This window comes from Salmo salar, chromosome ssa20 (genome assembly GCF_905237065.1).
Source record: "Salmo salar chromosome ssa20, Ssal_v3.1, whole genome shotgun sequence".
NCBI lineage: Eukaryota > Metazoa > Chordata > Actinopteri > Salmoniformes > Salmonidae > Salmo > Salmo salar.
This window is the reverse complement of record NC_059461.1, coordinates 29,073,354-29,095,886: the sequence shown is the minus strand read 5'-3', so window position 1 is coordinate 29,095,886 and position 22,533 is coordinate 29,073,354. Positions and strand designations below refer to the sequence as shown.

Genomic DNA, 22,533 nt, shown 5'->3' with positions numbered 1-22,533 from the left:
ATCAGTTTGAAAATACCATTCTTTATGCGGATTTCTGAATAGTCACATAAATCTGTCTCCAATTGGATGGAAATCTGTTGACAAAAATCTGACTACTAAGTGGAATGGATAAGAGTTTCTGGAGAGATGGAGAGCTTTTCCATGATAAGCACAATTAATATTAGCATGCACATCGCAGTTCTGAAAGGCAGTGGGAACGATAAGCCACAGCCTACATCAGTTGGTGAGCTGCTGGGGAGCAAGCGATGTGTGTGGGCAGACAGGCCCTAGTCTGCCTTGATTATACACATTGTGCAGGCGACTCTTGCTTCCCCATAGCTAACCAGTCACATATTACTTTGCCGCACCATCTGGTGATTGTGCTACTCAAGCTCGCGCTCTCTCTCTCTGTACTTGTGTGTGTCTAGTTTTTCTGTATGTACTGTGCGATGTCTATGCAGGGGGAATTACGAATTTACACCACCAGATAATTCTTATATATGTTTGTTATATTTCTGCTATTGGGAATGCAGAAACAATATGTTAGGACAGGGCTATGTATGTCTGAACATACTGTAGAAGTCAGTGACTTATGTTTACTGTAGGTTAATGTGGCAATACAAATATGATGACTAAAATGAAAGGGCATTTAGATAACTAAAATGGCCCACTGTTTTTGTCATTTTGACAATAACTGGACTAAATCCTTATTCAAATGACCAAAATGTGACTAAGACTAGACTAAATAAAAATTTAAAAGTGGCACAATTAACACTACAGTAGGACTGACAATGTCATAACAGGGTGAGGTAAACGACTATCAAAGCTTTTTAGGTTCTGAAAACTGTTATATTTGGCGATGTTTTTTAATCACTCTGGTTATTAACACTACCGTAAAACATAAATGAGATCAGATTTTCAGATATCTGTAACAGTTTCATTTCATTTGACCTCCATAACTGAACTGTGGTTTGAGTGTGTAATGGCTATAACATTGTCAGGAACTCCCTGTATGACATTCTGAATGACACTGTTCTGTGGGGATTTTGATGGGAGGCAGTAGTAACTGATAGACGGTTTCAAATGTTATCCTTGGTCAGCAAACAGGTTAGCAGTATCCCTTTTTAATTTTTGGCTTTAAATAGAATCGGGGATGTAGTTGGGCCGACTGCATAGCTCACAGAGGCGTTGGCGTTATATTGCGATGACGCAACCTCCCTAAAGTGTCATATCACACTCTTCAAATGCAGACAGGCACCGATTGCCAGTGGGGTGTTTTGGGGAACTGCTGACTGTCTGCACAGCGGCGGCCCTTAGACTCAGCGCTAGCTGGCTGTCGGCTGGCCCCTCTTTACTTGCTGTAGATTATGTTGCTGGTGAATTCTTGGCTGCCATACCTTCCCTTTGTTTTATTATCTGAGTAAGTATCCTGTTTTGGAAGTTACTATGGAGACCAGGGAGAAAATAAATTTTTCTCAACTATTGTTCAGCTCTCTTTCCTCCCTCCTGGTTAGTCAGAGGCCTTGGTTTGCCATTACTGCAGCCATAGTCTACACAGAACTCGCCCTCTGACACTCTCACACACACAAACACACTCTCTCACATTCTTTCACGCTCTCCTTCTTCTTTGAAACAGTTTTCTGGCATGTGTTCATATGCGGCAGGCCATGGCAGGAGTATGTAAACATAGTTGGGTAAGGAAGAGGACAGTCTTAATCTTAACAGTCGGTAGAGGTTGAGTTCTAGAGCTCATGGTGTCAGGATCCGCATCCCTCCCCACTGGGCATAAACTGGTTGAATCAGTGGTTTCAATGTAATTTGTCAACATATTGTGATTTGGAAAATATGTTGCATTTGAAAAAATGCAACATTAGAAGTAATCTTTAAATAAAGTTTGACATTGGATTTGAAAAAAATCCTCAAATATATTTAGGTTTTAAGAGATCTTTCAGTAATCGTTCTCAATATTTGTATTTATCCTTTATTTTGACAGGGAGTCAATGCTGAGACCAAGGTCTCTTCCAGATGAGCCCTGTATAGCAACACAATACACATCAAAATACAATAAACAAATTAAACTACACATTCATATGCACATTCAAATAGACACATTCTTCAGTAAAAAGGTCCCCTAACATCCATCTGAAATGCCCTAGAGGCATCAAATCGTTAGGTAAGTCGGAAGTTTGTAGAGCGGGGCTTTGTAAACAAAAAGAGCGTACTGATGTGATCTACAGTTGAAGTCAGAAGTTTACATACACTTAGGTTGGAGTCATTCAATTTTGTTTTTCAACCACTCCACAAATTGTTTGTTAACAAACTATAGTTTTGGCAAGTCGGTTAGGACATCTACTTTGTGCATGACACAAGTAATTTTTCCAACAATTGTTTACAGACAGATTATTTCACTTATAATTCACTGTATCACAATTCCAGTGGGTCAGAAGTCTACATACACTAAGTTGACTGTGCCTTTAGACAGCTTGGAAAATTCCAGAAAATTATGTCATGGCTTCAGAAGCTTCTGATGGTCTAATTGACATAATTTGAGTCAATTGGAGGTGTACCTGTGGATGTATTTCAAGGCCTACCTTCAAACTCAGTGCCTCTTTGCTTGACATGGGAAAATCAAAAGAAATCAGCCAAGACTTCAGAAAAAAATTGTAGACCACAAGTCTGGTTCATCCTTGGGAGCAATTTCCAAACGCCTGAAGGTACCACGTTCATCTGTACAAACAATAGTACGCAAGTATAAACACCATGGGACCACCCAGCCGTCATACCGCTCAGGAAGGAGACGCGTTCTGTCTCCTAGAGATGAACGAACTTTGGTGCGAATAGTGCAAATCAATCCCAGAACAACAGCAAAGGACCTTGTGAAGATGCTGGAGGAAACAGGTACAAAAGTATCTATATCCACAGTAAAACGAGTCCTATATCGACATAACCTGAAAGGCCACTCAGCAAGGAAGAAGCCACTGCTCCAAAACCGCCATAAAAAAGCCAGACTATGGTTTGCAACTGCACATGGGGACAAATATCGCACTTTTTGGAGAAATGTCCTCTGGTCTGATGAAACAAAAATAGAACTGTTTGGCCATAATGACCATTGTTATGTTTGGAGGAAAAAGGGGGAGGCTTGCAAGCCAAAGAACACCATCCCAACCGTGAAGCACGGGGGTGGCAGCATCATGTTGTGGGGGTGCTTTGCTGCAGGAGGGACTGGTGCACTTCACAAAATAGATGGCATCATGAGGCAGGAACATTATGTGGATATATTGAAGCAACATCTAAGACATCAGGAAGTTAAAGCTTGGTTGCAAATGGGTCTTCCAAATGGACATTGACCCCAAGCATACTTCCAAAGTTGTGGCAAAATGGCTTAAGGACAACAAAGTCAAGGTATTGGAGTGGCCACCACAAAGCCCTGACCCTCAATCCTATAGAAAATGTGTGGGCAGAACTGAAAAAGTGTGTGCGAGCAAAGAGGCCTACAAACCTGACTCAGTTACACCAGCTCTGTCAGGAGGAATGGGCCAACATTCACCCAACGTATTGTGGGAAGCTTGTGGAAGGCTACCCAAAATGTTTGACCCAAATTAAACATTTTAAAGGCAATGCTACCAAATACTAATTGAGTGTATGTAAACTTCTGACCCACTGGGAATGTGATGAAAGAAATAAAAGCTGAAATAAATAATTATCTCTACTATTATTCTGACATTTCACATTCTTAAAATAGGTGGTGATCCTAACTGACCTAAGACAGGGAATTTTTACTAGGATTAAATGTCAGTAATTGTGGAAAACTGTGTTTAAATATATGTAAACTTCCGACTTCAACTGTATGTGACTTCAAAGAGGTCCAACCATCCTTTTGGTAAAGAATACAGTGATGTTTAACAAAATTGTCTCCTGTGATAAAACGAAGTGCGCAATGAAAAACAACATCCAAGAGTATAAGAGTAGAGGCAGCTGCATTTTGATAAATAGTTTCACCATAATCAAGAACAGGTAGAAAGGTTAACTGCACAATCTGCTTCCTGCTGACTAGAGAGAGACGAGATCTGTTTCTTTAAAAAAAAGCCCACTTTAAATATTAGTTTCTTTTAGAAACTCAGTCGTGTTTTTTAAATGATAAATCATTGTCAATCCAAATACCAAGGTATTTGTATGCTGGGACTCGTTCGATTACAGAACCATCCGATGAGTAAAGATGTAATCCACTTGAGACAATCTTATGAGAACTTGAAAACAACATGCATTTAGTTTTGCCCATGTTAAGTACGCGTTTTAAATCAGTCAGGGCTTCCTGCACAACTGCAAAATTGGACTGTAGCCTTGTCACAGCCAGGTCAGCAGTCAGGGCAATTGCATACATAATAGTATCATCCACATATAGATTAAATGTACATTTTCTTTACCTCTTAAGGATGCGCCCCTTTTTTTCAATTTTCGCCTAAAATGTCATACCCAAATTTAACTGCCTGTAGCTCAGGACCTGAAGCAAGGATATGCATATTCTTGATACCATTTGAAAGGAAACACTTTGACATTTGTGGAAATGTGAAATGAATGTCGGAGAATATAACACATTAGATCTGGTAAAAGATAATAAAACCAACAACAACAACAACAAAAAACATAACATTTTTTAAATTGTACCATTATCTTTGAAATGCAAGAGAAAGGCCATACTGTATTATTCCAGCCCAGGCACAATTTAGATTTTGGCCACTAGATGGCAGCAGTGTATGTGCAAAGTTTTAGATGAATGAACTATTGCATTTCTGTTCAAAATGTTGTATCAAGACTGCCCAAATGTGCCAAATTGGTTTATTAATACATTTTCATGTTCAAAACTGTGCACTCTCCTCAAACAATAGCATGGTATTCTTTCACTGTAATAGCTACTGTAAATTGGACAGTGCAGTTAGATAAACAAGAATTTAAGCTTTCTGCCAACATCAGATATGTCTATGTCCTGTTGATCGCTTGACAGCCATTTTCAAGTCTTGCCATAGATGTTTAAGCCAAGTTAAGTCAAACTGTAACTAGACCACTCAGTAACATTCAATGTCGTCATGGTAAGCAACTCCAGTGTATATTTGGTCTTGTGTTTTATGTTATTATCCTGCTGAAAGGTACATTTGTCTCCCAGTTTCTGTTGGAAAGCAGACTAAGCAAGGTTTCCTTCTAGAATTTTGCCTGTGCTAAGCTCTATTCCATTTATTTTATTCCCAAAAACTCCCTTGTCCTTGCCGATGACAAGCAAACCCATAATATGATGCAGCCACCACCATGCATGAAAATATGAATAATGGTACTCAGTGATGTGTTAAATTGGATTTGCGCCAAACATAATGCTTTGTATTCCTCACATAAAGTAAATTTCTTTGCCATATTTTTTGCCTTTTTACTTTAGTGCCTTATTGCAAACAGGATGCATGTTTTGGAATATTTTTATTCTGTCATTTAGGTTAGTATTGTGGAGTAACCACAATGTTGTTGATCCATCCTCAGTTTTCTCCTATCACAGCCATTAAACTCTAACTGTTTTACAGTCCCCATTGGCCTCATGGTGAAATCCCTGAGTGGTTTCCCTCCTCTCCTGCAAGTGAGTTAGGAAGGACGGCTGTATCTTTGTAGTGACTGGGTATATTCATACACCATCCAAAGTGTAATTAATAATTTCACCATGCTCAAAGGGATTTTCAATGTCTGCTTTTTTTGTATTATTTACACATCTACCAATAGGTGCCCTTCTTTGTGAGGCATTGGAAAACCTCCCTGGTCTCTGTGGTTCAATCTACAGTATGTTTGAAATTCACCCATCGACTGAGGGACCTTACCGATAATTGAATGTGTGGGGTACAGAGATGAGGTAGTCATTCAAAAATCATGTTAAACACTATTATTGCACACAGATTGAGTCCATGCAACTTATTATGTGACTTGTTAAGCACATTTTTACTCCTGAATTTATTTAGGCTTGCCATAAAGAGGTTGAATAATTACTGTATTGACTCATTTCAGCTTTAATTTTTTATTAATAATTTAAAAAATAATCTAAACGTAATTCCACTTTGACATTATGGGGTATTGTGTGTAGGCTAGTGACACAAAATCTAGGTTTAATCTATTTTAAATTCTGGATGTAACACAACATTTTTTGGAAAAGGTCAAGGGGTGTGAATACTTTCTGAAGGCACTGTAATAATCAGAGTTAGCCTTTCTGATTTGTCTTACACTATGATTCCTCAGTTGCTTAAAAGCTTGTTAGTCTGGGCCAATGCCTGTGTTCCTGGTCTTCCTGGCCAAGCATCATCTCTTTTATGAATGACTTCTGATAATTCCAGAGTGTAACAGGCATTCGGAGCATGATTATCCACAATAGTATGGAAGACATCTGCAAAAAGGCTGAAGCTATATCAGGTTCAGGGATAGCTGAAATACAATCAATGTCACTATAATAAATATTGTGTTAGAAAGCCTGTTCACTGAAGTTTTTCAAGTTCCTCTTTGTGATGACGCAAGGCTTAGTTTGGACACACCTACTCATTCATGGGTTTTTCTTTATTTTTACTATTTTCTACATTGTAGAATAATAGTGAAGACATCAAACCTATGAAATAACACATATGGAATCATGTAGTAACCAAAAAAAGTGTTAAACAAATCAACATATATTTAAGATTTGAGATTCTTCAAAGTAGCCACCCTTTCCCTTGATGACAGCTTTGCACACTCTTGGCATTCTCTCAACCAGCTTCATGAGGTGGTTGACCTGGAATGCCTGGACCTGGAATGCATTTCAATTAACAGGTGTGCCTTGTTAAAAGTTAATTTGTGGAATTTCTTTCCTTCTTAATGCATTTGAGCGTGTTGTGACAAGGTAGGGGTGGTATACAGAAGATAGCCCTATTTGGTAAAAGACCAAGTCCGTATTATGGCAAGTACAGCTCAAATAAGCAAAGAGAAATGACAGTCTGTCATTACTTTAAATGACCTCTGCTGCAGAGGATAAGTTCATTAGAGTTACCAACCTCAGAAATTGTAGCCCAAATGAGTAGGTGTGTCCAAACCTTGACTGGTACTGTATGCATTTTCACATCTCTATCACAAACAACTGGGCAATGGATACTAATATCTTGGGGCGAAGACACCAGTAGGAACATATTTCTCTGGTGTATTCGTTAAAATAAGATTGATTAGAGCTGACTTTGAAGGATCTTTAAGCTTAGTCACCAGCTGGGTTAGGTTGAGATCATTACATGTCTTTGATATTGTCTGATGCCTGCATTTCCCAATCATAATATAGGTCACCCAGGATAATAACTCTGATTAAGTAAAAGGCAACAAACTAGTTAACTCCTCGGGTGGACAAAGGTTAGCCGAGGGAGGACGGTAGACCCCTATGGCAGTTATGGATACGTTTTACCCCAAATAAAGGCTTAAAGATAGTAGCTCACATTTTTTGGTAAGGAAAATGGATTTCAGTAAAGAGACAGAGAAATTATTTTTAATAAGAATGGCCACTCTACCACCTCTACCCTGTCTATCATCTCTGAACACATTATAACCCTCAATATTAAGTCCAGAATGTCCCCAGAGATCCACGTTAGAGTCAATACCAGAATGTTTGGATTTGTCTATTTAGTCCAGATATTGATGTAATCCAGTTTAGGAAGTAAGCCCATTATGTTCAGATGCATCAACCCAAGTCCTTTAGGATTTTTAAAGTCACATGGCGTCTCCAACACAAACAAGCTACCTTCAATTGGTAGTTGAAGGCTCTGTCTGATGGTTGATATTGATAAAGTTGGTATGGCTATAAGATTGCATAGAACTGCCCCATTTGGTCTATATCCCTATTAGTAATAGAGGAAAGAGTAGAAATTGGAATTACTTTTCTAAAGTTGGTACCATAGGCCCTGAGGCCACAGCCAATGTCAGTATGAGGAACTCTGATTAACCAATGATGGAATGCTATAAACTGATTTACATGGGCTTTGGTTGCTATCGTGTATCAGCCCAAGCCCGCTACATTATTTGAAAACCGAGGGTGTTGAAAAGGCCCATGGAGTTGATGGAATCGGCCATAAATTCATGGCTGCTTGCGCAACTGGGCCAGAGCGCTTTAATTAGGTCGGGTGGAAATGTCCGACAGGTCTCAACTAATTAAAAGGAGGATATCGCCTCCCCCCGACCTCGCTGCCCCCCCCTCCCCCAACTCTGTCTAATACAGACATTGTATGCGTCCACAAATCGTAAATCCACCGAATCTGTTATCTTTCATCTGAACTATTTGTTGTGCTTGGGAGAGTGGGCCATCAGTTATTGTTCATAGTTATTACAGAGGAGCGCAGTTTGGACAATGATGATGGCCCTACAGAAGATATTGCATCAGGAGTCTATGATATTTATACTGTATGTCTATAGCAGCACATCACCTTGTGGTCTTCCCTGTGGCTCAGTTGGTAGAGCATGGTGTTTGCAACGCCAGCATGGTATGTGCAACGCCAGGGTTGTGGGTTCGATTCTCACGGGGGGCCAGTCAACAACAAAAAAATAAAAAAAATAATACATGAAATGTATGCATTCACTACTGTAAATCGCTCTGGATAAGAGCGTCTGCTAAATGACTAAAATGTAAATCACTGGACAATTATGGCATTGATATATGATTAAAATGTAACTCAACTATATATACACTGCTCAAAAAAATAAAGGGAACACTTAAACAACACAATATAACTCCAAGTCAATCACACTTCTGTGAAATCAAACTGTCCACTTAGGAAGCAACACTGATTGACAATACATTTCACATGCTGTTGTGCAAATGGAATAGACAACAGGTGGAAATTATAGGCAATTAGCAAGACACCCCCAATAAACGAGTGGTTCTGCAGGTGGTGACCACAGACCACTTCTCAGTTCCTATGCTTCCTGGCTGATGTTTTGGTCACTTTTGAATGCTGGCGGTGCTTTCACTCTAGTGGTAGCATGAGACGGAGTCTACAACCCACACAAGTGGCTCAGGTAGTGCAGCTCATCCAGGATGGCACATCAATGCAAGCTGTGGCAAGAAGGTTTGCTGTGTCTGTCAGCGTAGTGTCCAGAGCATGGAGGCGCTACCAGGAGACAGGCCAGTACATCAGGAGACGTGGAGGAGGCCGTAGGAGGGCAACAATCCAGCAGCAGGACCGCTACCTCCGCCTTTGTGCAAGGAGGAGCAGGAGGAGCACTGCCAGAGCCCTGCAAAATGACATCCAGCAGGCCACAAATGTGCATATGTCTGCTCAAACTGTCAGAAACAGACTCCATGAGGGTGGTATGAGGGCCCGACATCCACAGGTGGGGGTTGTGCTTACAGCCCAACACCGCGCAGGACGTTTGGCATTTGCCAGAGAACACCAAGATTGGCAAATTCGCCACTGGCGCCCTGTGCTCTTCACAGATGAAGCAGGTTCACACTGAGCACATGTGACAGAGTCTGGAGACGCCGTGGAGAACGTTCTGCTGCCTGCAACAATCTCCAGCATGACCGGTTTGGCGGTGGGTCAGTCATGGTGTGGGGTGGAATTTCTTTGGGGGGCCGCACAGCCCTCCATGTGCTCGCCAGAGGTAGCCTGACTGCCATTAGGTACCGAGATGAGATCCTTAGACCCCTTGTGAGACCATATGCTGGTGCGGTTGGCCCTGGGTTCCTCCTAATGCAAGACAATGCTAGACCTCATGTGGCTGGAGTGTGTCAGCAGTTCCTGCAAGAGGAAGGCATTGATGCTATGGACTGGCCCGCCCGTTCCCCAGACCTGAATCCAATTGAGCACATCTGGGACATCATGTCTCGCTCCACGTTGCACCACAGACTGTCCAGGAAATGGCGGATGCTTTAGTCCAGGTCTGGGAGGAGATCCCTCAGGAGACCATCCGCCACCTCATCAGGAGCATGCCCAGGCGTTGTAGGGACGTCATACAGGCACGTGGAGGCCACACACACTACTGAGCCTCATTTTGTCTTGTTTTAAGGACATTACATCAAAGTTGGATCAGCCTGTAGTGTGGTTTTCCACTTTAATTTTGAGTGTGACTCCAAATCCAGACCTCCATGGGTTGATAAATTGGATTTCCATTGATTATTTTTGTGTGATTTTGTTGTCAGCACATTCAACTATGTAAAGAAAAAAGTATTTAATAAGATTATTTCATTCATTCAGATCTGAATGAATGAAAGAGAAGAAAATAATCAATGGAAATCCAATTTATCAATCCATGGAGGTCTGGATTTGGAGTCACACTCAAAATTAAAGTGGAAAACCACACTACAGGCTGATCCAACTTTGATGTAATGTCCTTAAAACAAGACAAAATGAGGCTCAGCCCCCCAAAGAAATGCCACCCCACACCATGACTGACCCACCGCCAAACTGGTCATGCTGGAGGATGTTGCAGGCAGCAGAATGTTGTCCACGGCGTCTCCAGACTCTGTCACGTCTGTCACATGTGCTCAGTGTGAACCTGCTTTCATCTGTGAAGAGCACAGGGCGCCAGTGGCGAATTTGCCAATCCTGGTGTTCTCTGGCAAATGCCAAACGTCCTGAACGGTGTTGGGCTGTAAGCACAACCCCCACCTGTGGACGTCGGGCCCTCATACCACCCTCATGGAGTCTGTTTCTGACCGTTTGAGCAGACACATGCACATTTGTGGCCTGCTGGAGGTCATTTTGCAGGGCTCTGGCAGTGCCCCTCCTGCTCCTCCTTGCACAAAGGCGGAGGTAGCGGTCCTGCTGCTGGGTTGTTGCCCTCCTACGGCCTCCTCCACGTCTCCTGATGTACTGGCCTGTCTCCTGGTAGCGCCTCCATGCTCTGGACACTACGCTGACAGACACAGCAAACCTTCTTGCCACAGCTCGCATTGATGCGCCATCCTGGATGAGCTGCACTACCCGAGACACTTGTGTGGGTTGTAGACTCCGTCTCATGATACCACTAGAGTGAAAGCACCGCCAGCATTCAAAAGTGACCAAAACATCAGCCAGGAAGCATAGGAACTGAGAAGTGGTCTGTGGTCCCCACCTGCAGAACCACTCGTTTATTGGGGGTGTCTTGCTAATTGCCTATAATTTCCACCTGTTGTCTATTCCATTTGCACAACGGCATGTGAAATTTATTGTCAATCAGTGTTGCTTCCTAAGTGGACAGTTTGATTTCACAGAAGTGTGATTGACTTGGAGTTACATTGTGTTGTTTAAGTGTTCCCTTTATTTTTTTGAGCAGTGTATATCAGATTCACATCTCCATCTCAAACAAAAATCTAAGTTAAACAATAGGACTAAATCAAATCAAATTTTATTTAAAGTTCATTTAATGTTTGATTTATATTAGATTTAGGACTATTCTTTCATTTAGCTTGAAATGGAGACGTGAATCCAACATATCAATTATACATTTCTAGACAAACTGGATATTGAATTGTGTTTGGTCGTCAACACAACCAAATATCAACATTTGAAGGAAATCTTTGGTTGGAGAGTTCCATCTGTTACACTGACTTAGTCCGGTTTTAATTCCATCTTAACTTAATGTGGTCCCGTGTGGCTCAGTTGGTAGAGCATGGTGTTTGCAACGCCAGGGTTGTGGGTTCGATTCCCACGGGGGACCAGTACGGGACAAAAAATGTATGAAATGTATGCACTCACTACTGTAAGTTGCTCTGGATAAGAGCGTCTGCTAAATGACTAAAATGTAAATGTTAACCAAAAATTCCAGTTTGTCTACAAATTAATAATTGAGATGTTGGATTCACGTCTCCATCTTAACCAAGATAACACATTTAGATGAGAACTAAACCAAAAATCGGACATTTGTTTTTCCATTGGAATTTGGTTGTGCTTTTAGATGGTTGAAGCACAATGATAACACATTGGGAATTCAACAAAATTCAGTCTGTCTTTTTGAGTGGGTGAATAATGGTTGAAATCTCATTGATCAATGTCTCAACCAAATATTACCCACATTTCCAAAAGCCCAGTGGGTCCTCACTGTCTACTGAGCCAGACCTCTCGTGCTGTTTCCTAGGAGATTAGAAATTCCCCTCTGAAAAAAAATCTCAGCTTGAGTTCACAATCAAAGCCTACTCTGTGAAAATTACTTGTCTACTCTGAGAAGATCTGTCGAAAGGAAAGGGGGATACTTAGTCAGATGTACAACTGAATGCATTCAACTGAAATGTGTCTTCCGCATTTAACCAGAGAGGTGTGGGGGGCTGCCATAATCAACATCCACATCTTCAGCGCCTGGGGAACAGTGGGTAAACTGCCTTGCTCAGGGGCAGAACGACAGATTTTTACCTTGTCAGCTCGGGGATTCGATCCAGCAAACCTTTCGGTTACTGGCCCAATGCTCTAACAATCTGAGTCTGCTGTGTATGCCTATGTTTTGTTCCAACTTATCCCTTATTCATTCTGGATGTACTGTACCTGGCCATGATAAGGGGATATCAGACCTTGTCTAGTAATGAACAGCTCCAAATGTAAAGAATTGAGTGGAAAGGTGCTCTAGAACTCAACATAAACACATCTTGAATGAGTTGATGAGGAGTAAGGCTTTTCATGGTGGATTTGTGGATTTATAGAGTTTACAGGTCACTGTGCTGTGTGTATCTCACCACAGTATGGAAATTAGAAACTGGGAGCTTGGCTTTAATTGATAAACCTTGACGAGACACTTATTGTATTAGGCAAATGGGGTCTGACATCACAAAGCTGGAATATAAGCCTCCCATTGCTAGTGCAGTTGAGGGAGGACTCGACATAACCAACCAACTAACAAAGAGTGCTCTGTCAGTCCTGGGTGAGCATTCGGCTGGGATACAGAACTGATCAGTCAGTGTCCTTTGCGTTTTTTACACAAACACAGGACAGATCAAAACTATATCCATCACTGTAGTAACTGTAAGGAGCCAGGCCTAACCCTGGCTGCCTTTCCAGTCAGCTTACCAGAGTGCTGGGAATGTGTAGCCTACTGTATGCTGCCTTCATTCAGGATGCTACTGTAAGACTGGAATAACTTTTTTGCTTGTGCTTCCTGGCTTGTTGTTGCTGGTTTGAGTTGGGGCAGCAGAGCACAAGGCGATCAAGTGATCTGCCTTGGGCGTTACGACAGAAGGGTACAGGACAATGGTGTAGTTGTAGCCAGGGATGAGCTGCCTTCAGGCAGGGGGTCCTCCTCGGTGAGCATGGTGCTGATGGGGCCTGCAGGACTCTCAGGAGTCTGAGCTGAGGGTGATTTTAGGGTGAGCCTGTGTAGTCGTCAGTTTTCACATGACTGGTGTGTGATGGAAGGAAAGTTTTCTCCTACATGAGTTATTTCATACAGTCTACCAGAGAGTTCAGCATAGCTGTGACTGCACCGTGAGCTTGATGTACCAATGCTGTAGAAAACTACGTTTGGAACCTCACCTGTTTCTCTCTCTCTAGAGGAAAAATAATGGTAGGCTACACTTTTTATCTTAATTTCAGCTACACTACTCAAACAATGGACTCAGGGTTGAGTGATATATCATGTATATACCTGTAATGTAAACGTATTGTAACACTTTGATACATATTGTTCTGTCAATTCTCACATTTTCATTCCAAATTGCATTCAAACACACACGCACGCACAGATTTCAACATGTTTTCAACTTTTTTGTATTTCTACACAGTGACCGGCTGTTAGATAACATTTTCTCACCCAGTCTTGTCTCTGTCTGGTGAATGTTCAGTGGAGCCATATGATAAGGAAGCAGCAGCCACTGCTTTAATAGACAGGGAAAGTAGAGTAGGGGCACTGACAGGAAACAGACTCTTGTTCCAGACCTCTTTCCATTGTGCTTCATCATTCTCTCTGATGACCACTGCAGTTCAGTGTGAGAAAATAGCACTGTAACATTGAGGACCAACTGATACACTCACCAGCAACACGAGCGAAAGCTAAGATTGCTTACGAAGCGATGCGATGATCGGGGCGACAGGTAGTCTAGCGGTTAAGAGCACCAAACGGTCACTGGTTAACCCTTAACAACAACTGCTCCCCTGGTGTCGATGACGTGGATGTCGATTAAGACAGCCTCCCGCACCTCTCCAATTCAGAGGGGTTGGGTTAAATGCACAATACACGTTTCAGCTGAATGCATTCAGTTGTACAACTGACTAGGCAACTGAAGCAACTAAAACCATAGACAGACAAACACCAGATCCAGGATTGCTAGTGCCCCTACAACAGCCTCCTAAATAACAATGGATAGAATACAAAAATAATTAAGGAAAAAGCTAAATGTCCAATATAACCAGTAGATTTACTGGATGGAAACTGCTTTCAGAAATTAAATATATAGTATTGGACAGAGTCAAAATCACAGGGAGTAATCTCTTAAGATTTCCTGCATAGGCTTTAATTTTGAGTAGGTCAGTCCATTACTATTATTGAGAACAAATATCCGGTGATAAATTGAGTTTCCTCCAAACAAAAATAACTTGCCGATCCAATGTCCTCTCAATCCAAACGATGGGAAATACATTTTGTTAAGAAAAGATGGACAAAGAAATCTCCAGAAATGTAATTTAAAAGAGAAAGAGATTATTATCAGTGTAGTTGAAGACTAGAGAGTTTAAATCGTCTACAGTTGAAGTCGGAAGTTTACATACACTTAGGTTGAAGTCATTAAAACTCATTTTTCAACCACTCCACAATTTCTTGTTAACAAACTATAGTTTTGGCAAGTCGGTTAGGCTTCAGAAGCTTCTGATAGGCTAATTGACATAATTTGAGTCAATTGGAGGTGTACCTGTGGATGTATTTCAAAGCCTACCTTAAAACTCAGTGCCTCTTTGCTTGGCATCATGGGAAAATCAAAAGAAATCAGCCAAGACCTTAGAAAAACAATGATAGACCTCCACAAGTCCGGTTCATCCTTGGGAGCAATTTCCAAATGCCTGAAGGTACCCGTTCATCTGTACAAACAATAGTACGCAAGTATAAACACCATGGGACCACGCAACAGTCATACCGCTCAGGAAGGAGACATGTTCTGTCTCTTAGAGATGAACGTACTTTGGTGTGAAAAGTGCACATCAATCCCAGAACAACAGCAAAGGACCTTGTGAAGATGCTGGAGGAAACGGGTACAAAAGTATCTATATCCACAGTAAAACGAGTACTATATCGACATGACCTGAAAGGCTGCTCAGCAAGGAAGAAGCCACTGCTCCGAAACCGCCATATAAAAAGCCTACGGTTTGACACTGCAAAAATAGAACTGTTTGGCCATAATGACCATCATTATGTTTGGAGGAAAAAGGGGGAGGCTTGCAAGCCGAAGAACACCATCCCAACTGTGAAGCACAGGTTAATTATATTGATATATTGAAGCAACATCGCAAGACACCAGTCAGGAAGTTAAAGCCCTTGTCGCAAATGGGTCTTCCAAATGGACAATGACCCCAAGCATACTTCCAAAGTTGTGGCAAAGTGGCTTAAGGACAACAAAGTCAAGGAATTGGAGTGGCCACCACAAAGCCCTGACCTCAATCCTATAGAAAATGTGTCGGCAGAACTGAAAAAGTTGTGCGAACAAGGAGGCCTACAAACCTGACTCAGTTACACCAGCTCTGTCAGGAGAAATGGGCCAGAATTCACCCAACTTATTGTGGGAAGCTTGTGGAAGGCTACCCGTAACGTTTGAAACATTTTAAAGGCAATGCTACCAAATACTAATTGAGTGTATGTAAACTTCTGACCCACTGGGAATGTGATGAAAGAAATAAAAGCTGAAATAAATCATTCTCTCTACTATTATATTGACATTTCACATTCTTAGAATGAAGTGGTGATCCTAACTGACCTAAAACAGGGAATTTTTACTAGGATTAAATGTCAGTAATTGTGGAAAACTGAGTTTAAATGTATTTGGCTAAGGTATATGTAAACTTCCGACTTCAACTGTATATGCCTCTGCTTCATCTGCTGTGGAGTCAGGCTTCACTCTGACCATCTCAAATACTAGAATCAAAGGACCATGTCCTGCATGCCTGTCACCCACTTACTATTAAATGTGTTAATTTGGGATGATCTATCCTAACCCTTTTTATTAGCGTAATTTCCTTCACTAATGTCATACCTCTACTTTTACGTACATCAGAATTTGTCATGCCTGGCTAAGGTCCTACAAGCTGACATGATCATCCTCAGAAGGAGAAATCTTGTGACACCAATGTATTTTTCTTAAGTTGACCCTATAAGGGTTGACATTGCAAAAGCATGAACAATCAATGGGGTTTAGAGCGGTTGTGGTCATAAGATGCTTAGCCAGACCAGACCATGTAAATGGCTCCTGTTTAGTGTTACATAATGGACTAGTGGTATATAATGTATCCACTGTGTCTACACATGATCAGATTTGTGCTATTTCACAGTAAATGAACCTTGCTCTGTTCCTGATATCTGATTACATTGCTCCTTTTCCTGTCTCTACTTCTCATGTTTCCAGCTCATATTTTTTATCTCTGCCTGTTCTCAGTGGGACAGGTATAATCATACACCCTGCTTTGAAAGAAAAGAAGGAGAGGAGTGGATGTGGGAGAGCAGAGCACAGGGTCTACAGTTAAATACATGCTGCTGGACTGGCATGCCAAAGCTATGGCATTATTGTAGACTGCTACTTCAGAGTGAGGAGGGTAACAGCTTGTCTCTGTCCACAGACTAGCATTGGACAGAATCAAGACAAGGTGGATGGGGATGAACATGCCAGCAGTGGAGGGGCGGAGGAGAGGGGGCCCTGCCCCGACCTAGGGCAAGCAGGCAGGGATATAGGTGGTGCCATGGAGGGAGGAAGCCCCTGTGAGGAGGCCGGTAACGCCGGGGAGGACCCAGGGATAGCTGATGCTAAAAGTCTGAATGAAGGTCCAGGCATGGAGCCAACAACACCTTCGGCAGAGAAAAAACATAGCACTCAGAAAGGGGTGAGTCCTTCCAAGGAGGGGGAGGTGAGAGAGGGAGGGGTTGGAGGAGAGGAGGGAAGAGAGGAGGGAGGCAGGACTGCTCCACTGACTCAACAGGATCAGTACAATAGCCATAGCCCAGAGAGTAACACACAGTGTGAGGAGAAGGCCAGAACACCCAGACAATCCACCCAAAACGTGAGAGAGAAGAAGAAGAAGGAGGGTAAAACTGCCAAGATGGACCATCGAGATGAGAGAACAGCTCCACACCAGAAAAACCAGGAAGAAAATTCCTGTTCTGCTTCAGAGGGAGTTACTGGTGAGATGTATAATCCAGCTGTGGCGAAAACTGATGGCACTGTTTCAATGGGTGAGAGCACCATGGAATACAAAAAAGAAGGTTCTGTGAAAGTCGGCAAGGGTGGGACTAATACGGAAACTACTGATGACGTCATTCAAGAGGGAGGAAGAAAGAAGTTGCCTGTTCAGAAAGACCAGGAAATGAAAATGAAAAATGAACCCTCAAAGGCAGTTGAGGATGGAGACACCAAGTGTATTGATGGAGCTGTAGGTGATTTGAGAGAGCTGAAAGACCCCTACAAGGCTGAACTTCAATCACCATTGAAAAAGACAAAAGGGGGAAAGTCTTTGTTAGCTGTGGGTGGTACCTTGAATCATGACCCTCCAACAGTGGGACACGTAAAGCCACTTGGAGATGAAAACAAGGGTGACATTGAGAAAGAAAATAAAGTGTCAGAGGAAGCAAGGTGTGACATTAAGCCTGACCTGAATGATAATCACAAACAAAGTGAGCTGGAAGGGGCAGGATCCCCTACAACTGACCCTACCACTCAAAGGGACAAAGAAGCCTTGCCCATGGGGCATACAGAGGAGCCCAGCTCCATTTTGGAGAAGCTCCTGAAAATAAACAAAAATGAGCCGTCTCCAGATCTCTCCAAAGTTAAAAAGGTGGTCTCTGTGTCAAGGGACCAGTCTGATGACCATGACCAGCTGCAACCTGAGACAAAGTTTCATCCAGTGGCTGTGGAGACAGGGGCTGTGCCAACACCAAAACCTGCAGTGAAGGAAACAACACCAAAACCTGATGCCAAGGAAACAACACCAAAACCTGATGCCAAGAAAACAACACCAAAACCTGCTGCCAAGGAAACAACACCAAAACCTGCTGCCAAGGAAACAACACCAAAACCTGCTGCCAAGGAAACAACACCAAAACCTGCTGCCAAGGAAACAACACCAAAACCTGCTGCCAAGGAAACAACACCAAAACCTGCTGCCAAGGAAACAACACCAAAACCTGCTGCCAAGGAAACAACACCAAAACCATCCGCTGATATTGCAAAGACAGCTCCATCAGATCAAAATAACCCTGGATTACAATGCCATATTGAGGAGGAAACCATAATGTCATCATCCTCTGTATGCACAACAGAGAGACCCCCTGGAGCAGAAGCTTACACTAAGCCCTGCCATGAGGAGATTCATCCACAAAGCCTGACAAAAAGTGACCAGGCAGGGAAAACTGCTCAGGACTCTACAGATATCATCTGCCCACCAGCTCCACCTCTGGAGACTGGATCTGTCACTGATAGAGACGTGGGAATGTCATCACTGATGGATGAGGCTGACTGTAAGGCTTCAGAGCAGGACTCTGCAACAACAGCTGCCTCGCCCCAAAATGAGGGGAAGCCGATGAAAAATACTCCCCCAGCTGAGACCCCATCACCAGAGACTTCACAGACAAGTCTGCCTGTTAAAGGCAGGCCCTCCACTAGGAGTGAGGTCATCACAGAAAAACCTGCCTCTTCTTCAGTGTCTGATGAGGTCATTATTGAGTCTACTGAGTCTCCATTCTGCAATAAAGAGGATGATCAAACCACAGAACCCCTGCCTTTGCACAACATAGATGAATCACCAAGCGCTATCACTGTCACTGAGATTCCTCCACCAGCACCCAGGCTGTGCATCTCAGAGGCCTTGCATGCTGAGTCTATGGAGGAGGCTAAGACCATGAAGGACCCTCCTCAAATAACACACATCCCAGTTGTTGAGGTTGCCTCGGTAGGAACTGGGAGTGCTCTATCAGAAGAAAGCCAAGAGAGTATGGATAATCAAAACAAAGATGAGAAGCTTCAGTCTCAAGATGTGACTTTAAAAACAGAGCTTGTGTCAGAGCAAGTCTCAGAGAGCACCACTGTAGTACACTCTGATGAAAAGTCTACCCAGGACAAGGACCAAACTGTCTCAGAGACTGACAAACACCAGGATAATCCTAAATCAAGGCCTCTCTCTGAACTCAAAAAGGAGAACATTCTACTACAAGAAAAGCTGAAGCATCCGGATATGACAAAGCCATTGGAAGCAAAACCTGATGGAGTTTCAGAGCAACCCCAGTCTGTGAATGTGGCTCAAATGTTGGCGGCTTTTGACACCCCCAAGAAATCCCCAGAGAAGACACCGGAGAGGAAACCATCTGTGAGAAAAGGTAGGAGCTTTACAAGTTTTCATCTGAATTGTGCATTATGTGACATAGCCTACTGTAAGTGGGGATGAATGAAAGATAACAGGGCACCATGTGCATGAATCAGAAACGTGTATATTTGAAATATTTGTATGCTGAAAGTATTTGGTAATCACAGGCTTTTCTGATCCATAGGTCCAAAACATTGTTTTTCATTTAGTTATATGATTTATCCCAATCCCCTCCAAATCTACCTTCTCGTGGGCCTAAGCAACAAGGCTCTGGGAAACATTTGGTGGCTGATAGGACGGATACAGACGCTATTTATGTGGATTTGTAAAATGATGCCATCTTGTGGCAAGCAGAATAACAAATTCTTGAGGTAGATTTTGTTCTCAAATCATGTTCTATTTAATCTATTAGCTAAAATATCTCTAAACAACATTTGTCAACAGCTTTAGAGGCGGTTATAGCAACACACTACAGTACACTGCCCTCTTGCCCTTTTACTATGTCTGGGTGACATTTGTATAGGTACAGTCAGAATAGATTTTCAGCCTACTTCTACTGGCCCTGGGACATTACTTTTTATAAGGGACAGTGCGCCAACCACTCCCATGCCTTCAAGTTGTACACATCTGTCATTAAAAGAAAGAGAGGGGGATTATGTCAATGCTTATTGCTCTTCAAGTTTCAGATTTTCAAGGCGTTCATATTTATCACATTGTATCAACATACAGTAGATGTGTTATTAGGTAGAAAAAAACAATTGGGTTTCCTTTTTATGTTATTCATTATAACACACTATCACATTAACAATTACATATTGGAGGCATGTGTCTTGCTCCCTGAACCAGCTCTAACGGTGATTGTGATTGGTGGCCTTGGCTGCTGCTCATCTTTTACAAACATGCCTGGCCAAGCCATGCCTGAGGCGGGGAATGGGGCTAGGAGAGGGCGTTGCGTCCGGTGCAGCAGTGACAGAGGGAAAGACTGCACAAGCGAGTTGTCAGCGGCATTAGCGGTGGATTCAATTGGGTAAACGTCCACAGTCCTTTTTTAGATAATTCAGCAGTCAGGGATATTTGTACTTTGATCTGGAAGGTAAGTCTTTTTGCTTTATCTTTAATAATGTTGTACACACAGTTCCGACCTGGTTATTGTATTAATCTGTGCCGTCTTTGCTTTAGTTAGCGAGGCACCACTTGCTTGAATTCAGTGAGGAAAGCTACAGCTAATTGGGATTGCCAAGTTTTCAACGCCAATGAGTTAGTTACCTAGCTAAATTAGGTAGCTAACTAGATACATTTTTTGCCTCTAGTACTTATAGCCATTAGCTGACTAGCTATCCACCATGTGGAATGAATGGCCAGTCCAGCAGCCAATTGTGGTAGGGTATTATTCCACGACAATGTAATCGTTTGTGATGAACCGAACTAACTTGTGGTTCCAGTTAAAACGAGGATGGGGTGATGTAATTTAGCCTCAAACTGAACAAAATTATTTAATATTAGGGAAGTAACGTTAGCTAGTTAACTGGAAAGTATTGATTCAGACAGCTGAACTTCATCTTTCAGCTTTACAATGTAAGCTGAGTGTTGCTGATGAGTGCAGGTTTGCAACCTTTTTTTGCATAATCAAAATCGTTTTTTGTCCACAGATATAACCTCATTTGTAATTAGTGTAGGAATCACTCAAATTCCCAGACAAAAGCACATTGTCACCACAGCACAGCTGCGCTACTACTGGCACAGCTATGTTTCGAGGATCGATTGGTTAAAATTAATTGTATACAAATATTTTAGTCTGACCATAAAGACGTTATGCGTCCCTCTTTGTATCTGACATCGCCCATAAAAATTAAGCTATGGCTTTTCTCACTAACCGAGGTGAAGGGTCACCGTGAATGGCCCTGTATAATGCCAACCTACTTATATCTGTTACTGGGATTGAACAGCCATAGCTTTGATCAGCCTTAGACTTTTCAGGCCGTTTCAAAAATCGCATTTTGATCTATGATAACATTGATTTTACTTGAGGGATTTTGGTTTTCAGACCAGAAGGATTTGCCTATTATAAGCCTCGATCGCCCTCCAGAACTATTTGCAAAGAAGTGTGTTTGCGTAAGCAGCTTGGGAGTTCCCTTCCATTGGAGAATGAGTGAGTCATTGTGGGTGCAGGACTGGTTAGCTGTCAGTCTGACCTGAGGGGCACATGTTAACACCACGTTCATGTTTGGTCTGGATGTCAGGACACATCAACCTCTGGCTGGCAGGTTGGCTGGCCACTCAGACCGCACCACTGTTAACTCCGAAGTTACCCCTCACCTCCCATGGCTTGGCTGGGAGAGGAAGTGGGTCAGAATACAGAGGGAAATTAAGCGTGAGATGCACCGAAGTGTTAGGCTACAGAGGATGCAGCGTGAGGGAGTGGGGGTTGGCGAATGAATCCTCGAACCCCCCCCTCCAGCCGCGTTTGTATAAATGGATTCCAAGATGAAGGTCCTTAGGAAATTTGGGAGAACACAACAAGAACATGCACATTTTCAGGTAGCATTTCTGCCTGATGGTAACTCAGATTGCATACCTCGGTTCACATCTCACATTCTTGAGTTTGTGTCGGGTCCTGTCTGTGCAAGGTGGTGCTATCCGAGGCCACATCACCATGGTGAAGGGCTTACGTCTTCTGAGACAACTCCTCTATAAAGAAATAACATTTTACAACTTTAAATAGGATTTTCATAACGATTTGGAGTAGGCCTACACATCAGCAATGTTTATTCAACCAATTATTTTCTGCCCTGTGGAGGTATCAAGAAACCATCACTCAAAGCTGCACATGTGCTCTGAGTTTTTGCATCACACCCAGTTCTTGCTGGTATTATCACACCCAACAGCATTAGTCTCTGTTTGATTAGGGCTAGTAGGCACAAGTACCTTTGGTGCTGTAAACATGACCCATCATGGAAAGGTGTTCATGTCTTGCCAACAGTATCCACCGCTCCTCATTTTTGGGAAGCCAACTGTAATGGAATTTTGGCCAGCTGCATTTCCTTTGCCCAGTTCTGTGTGTGTGCTCCCAAAC

The 22,533-nt window shown here is 42.5% G+C and overlaps 1 protein-coding gene across 2 annotated transcripts in view; it reads left to right on the top strand.

Moving 5' to 3' along the window:
- The first annotated feature begins 20,378 nt into the window (after positions 1-20,378).
- LOC106580313 (coronin, actin binding protein, 1Ca) overlaps positions 20,379-22,533 on the top strand; it is a 73,299-nt gene continuing 71,144 nt past the window's right edge. Inside the window, exon 1 of one of the 2 annotated variants that reach the window (XM_014161188.2) lies at positions 20,379-20,553. The gene's annotated coding sequence lies outside the window, so the exon portion shown is untranslated. The remainder of the gene's footprint in view (positions 20,554-22,533) is intronic. The other variant, XM_045703168.1, reaches the window with a different exon arrangement.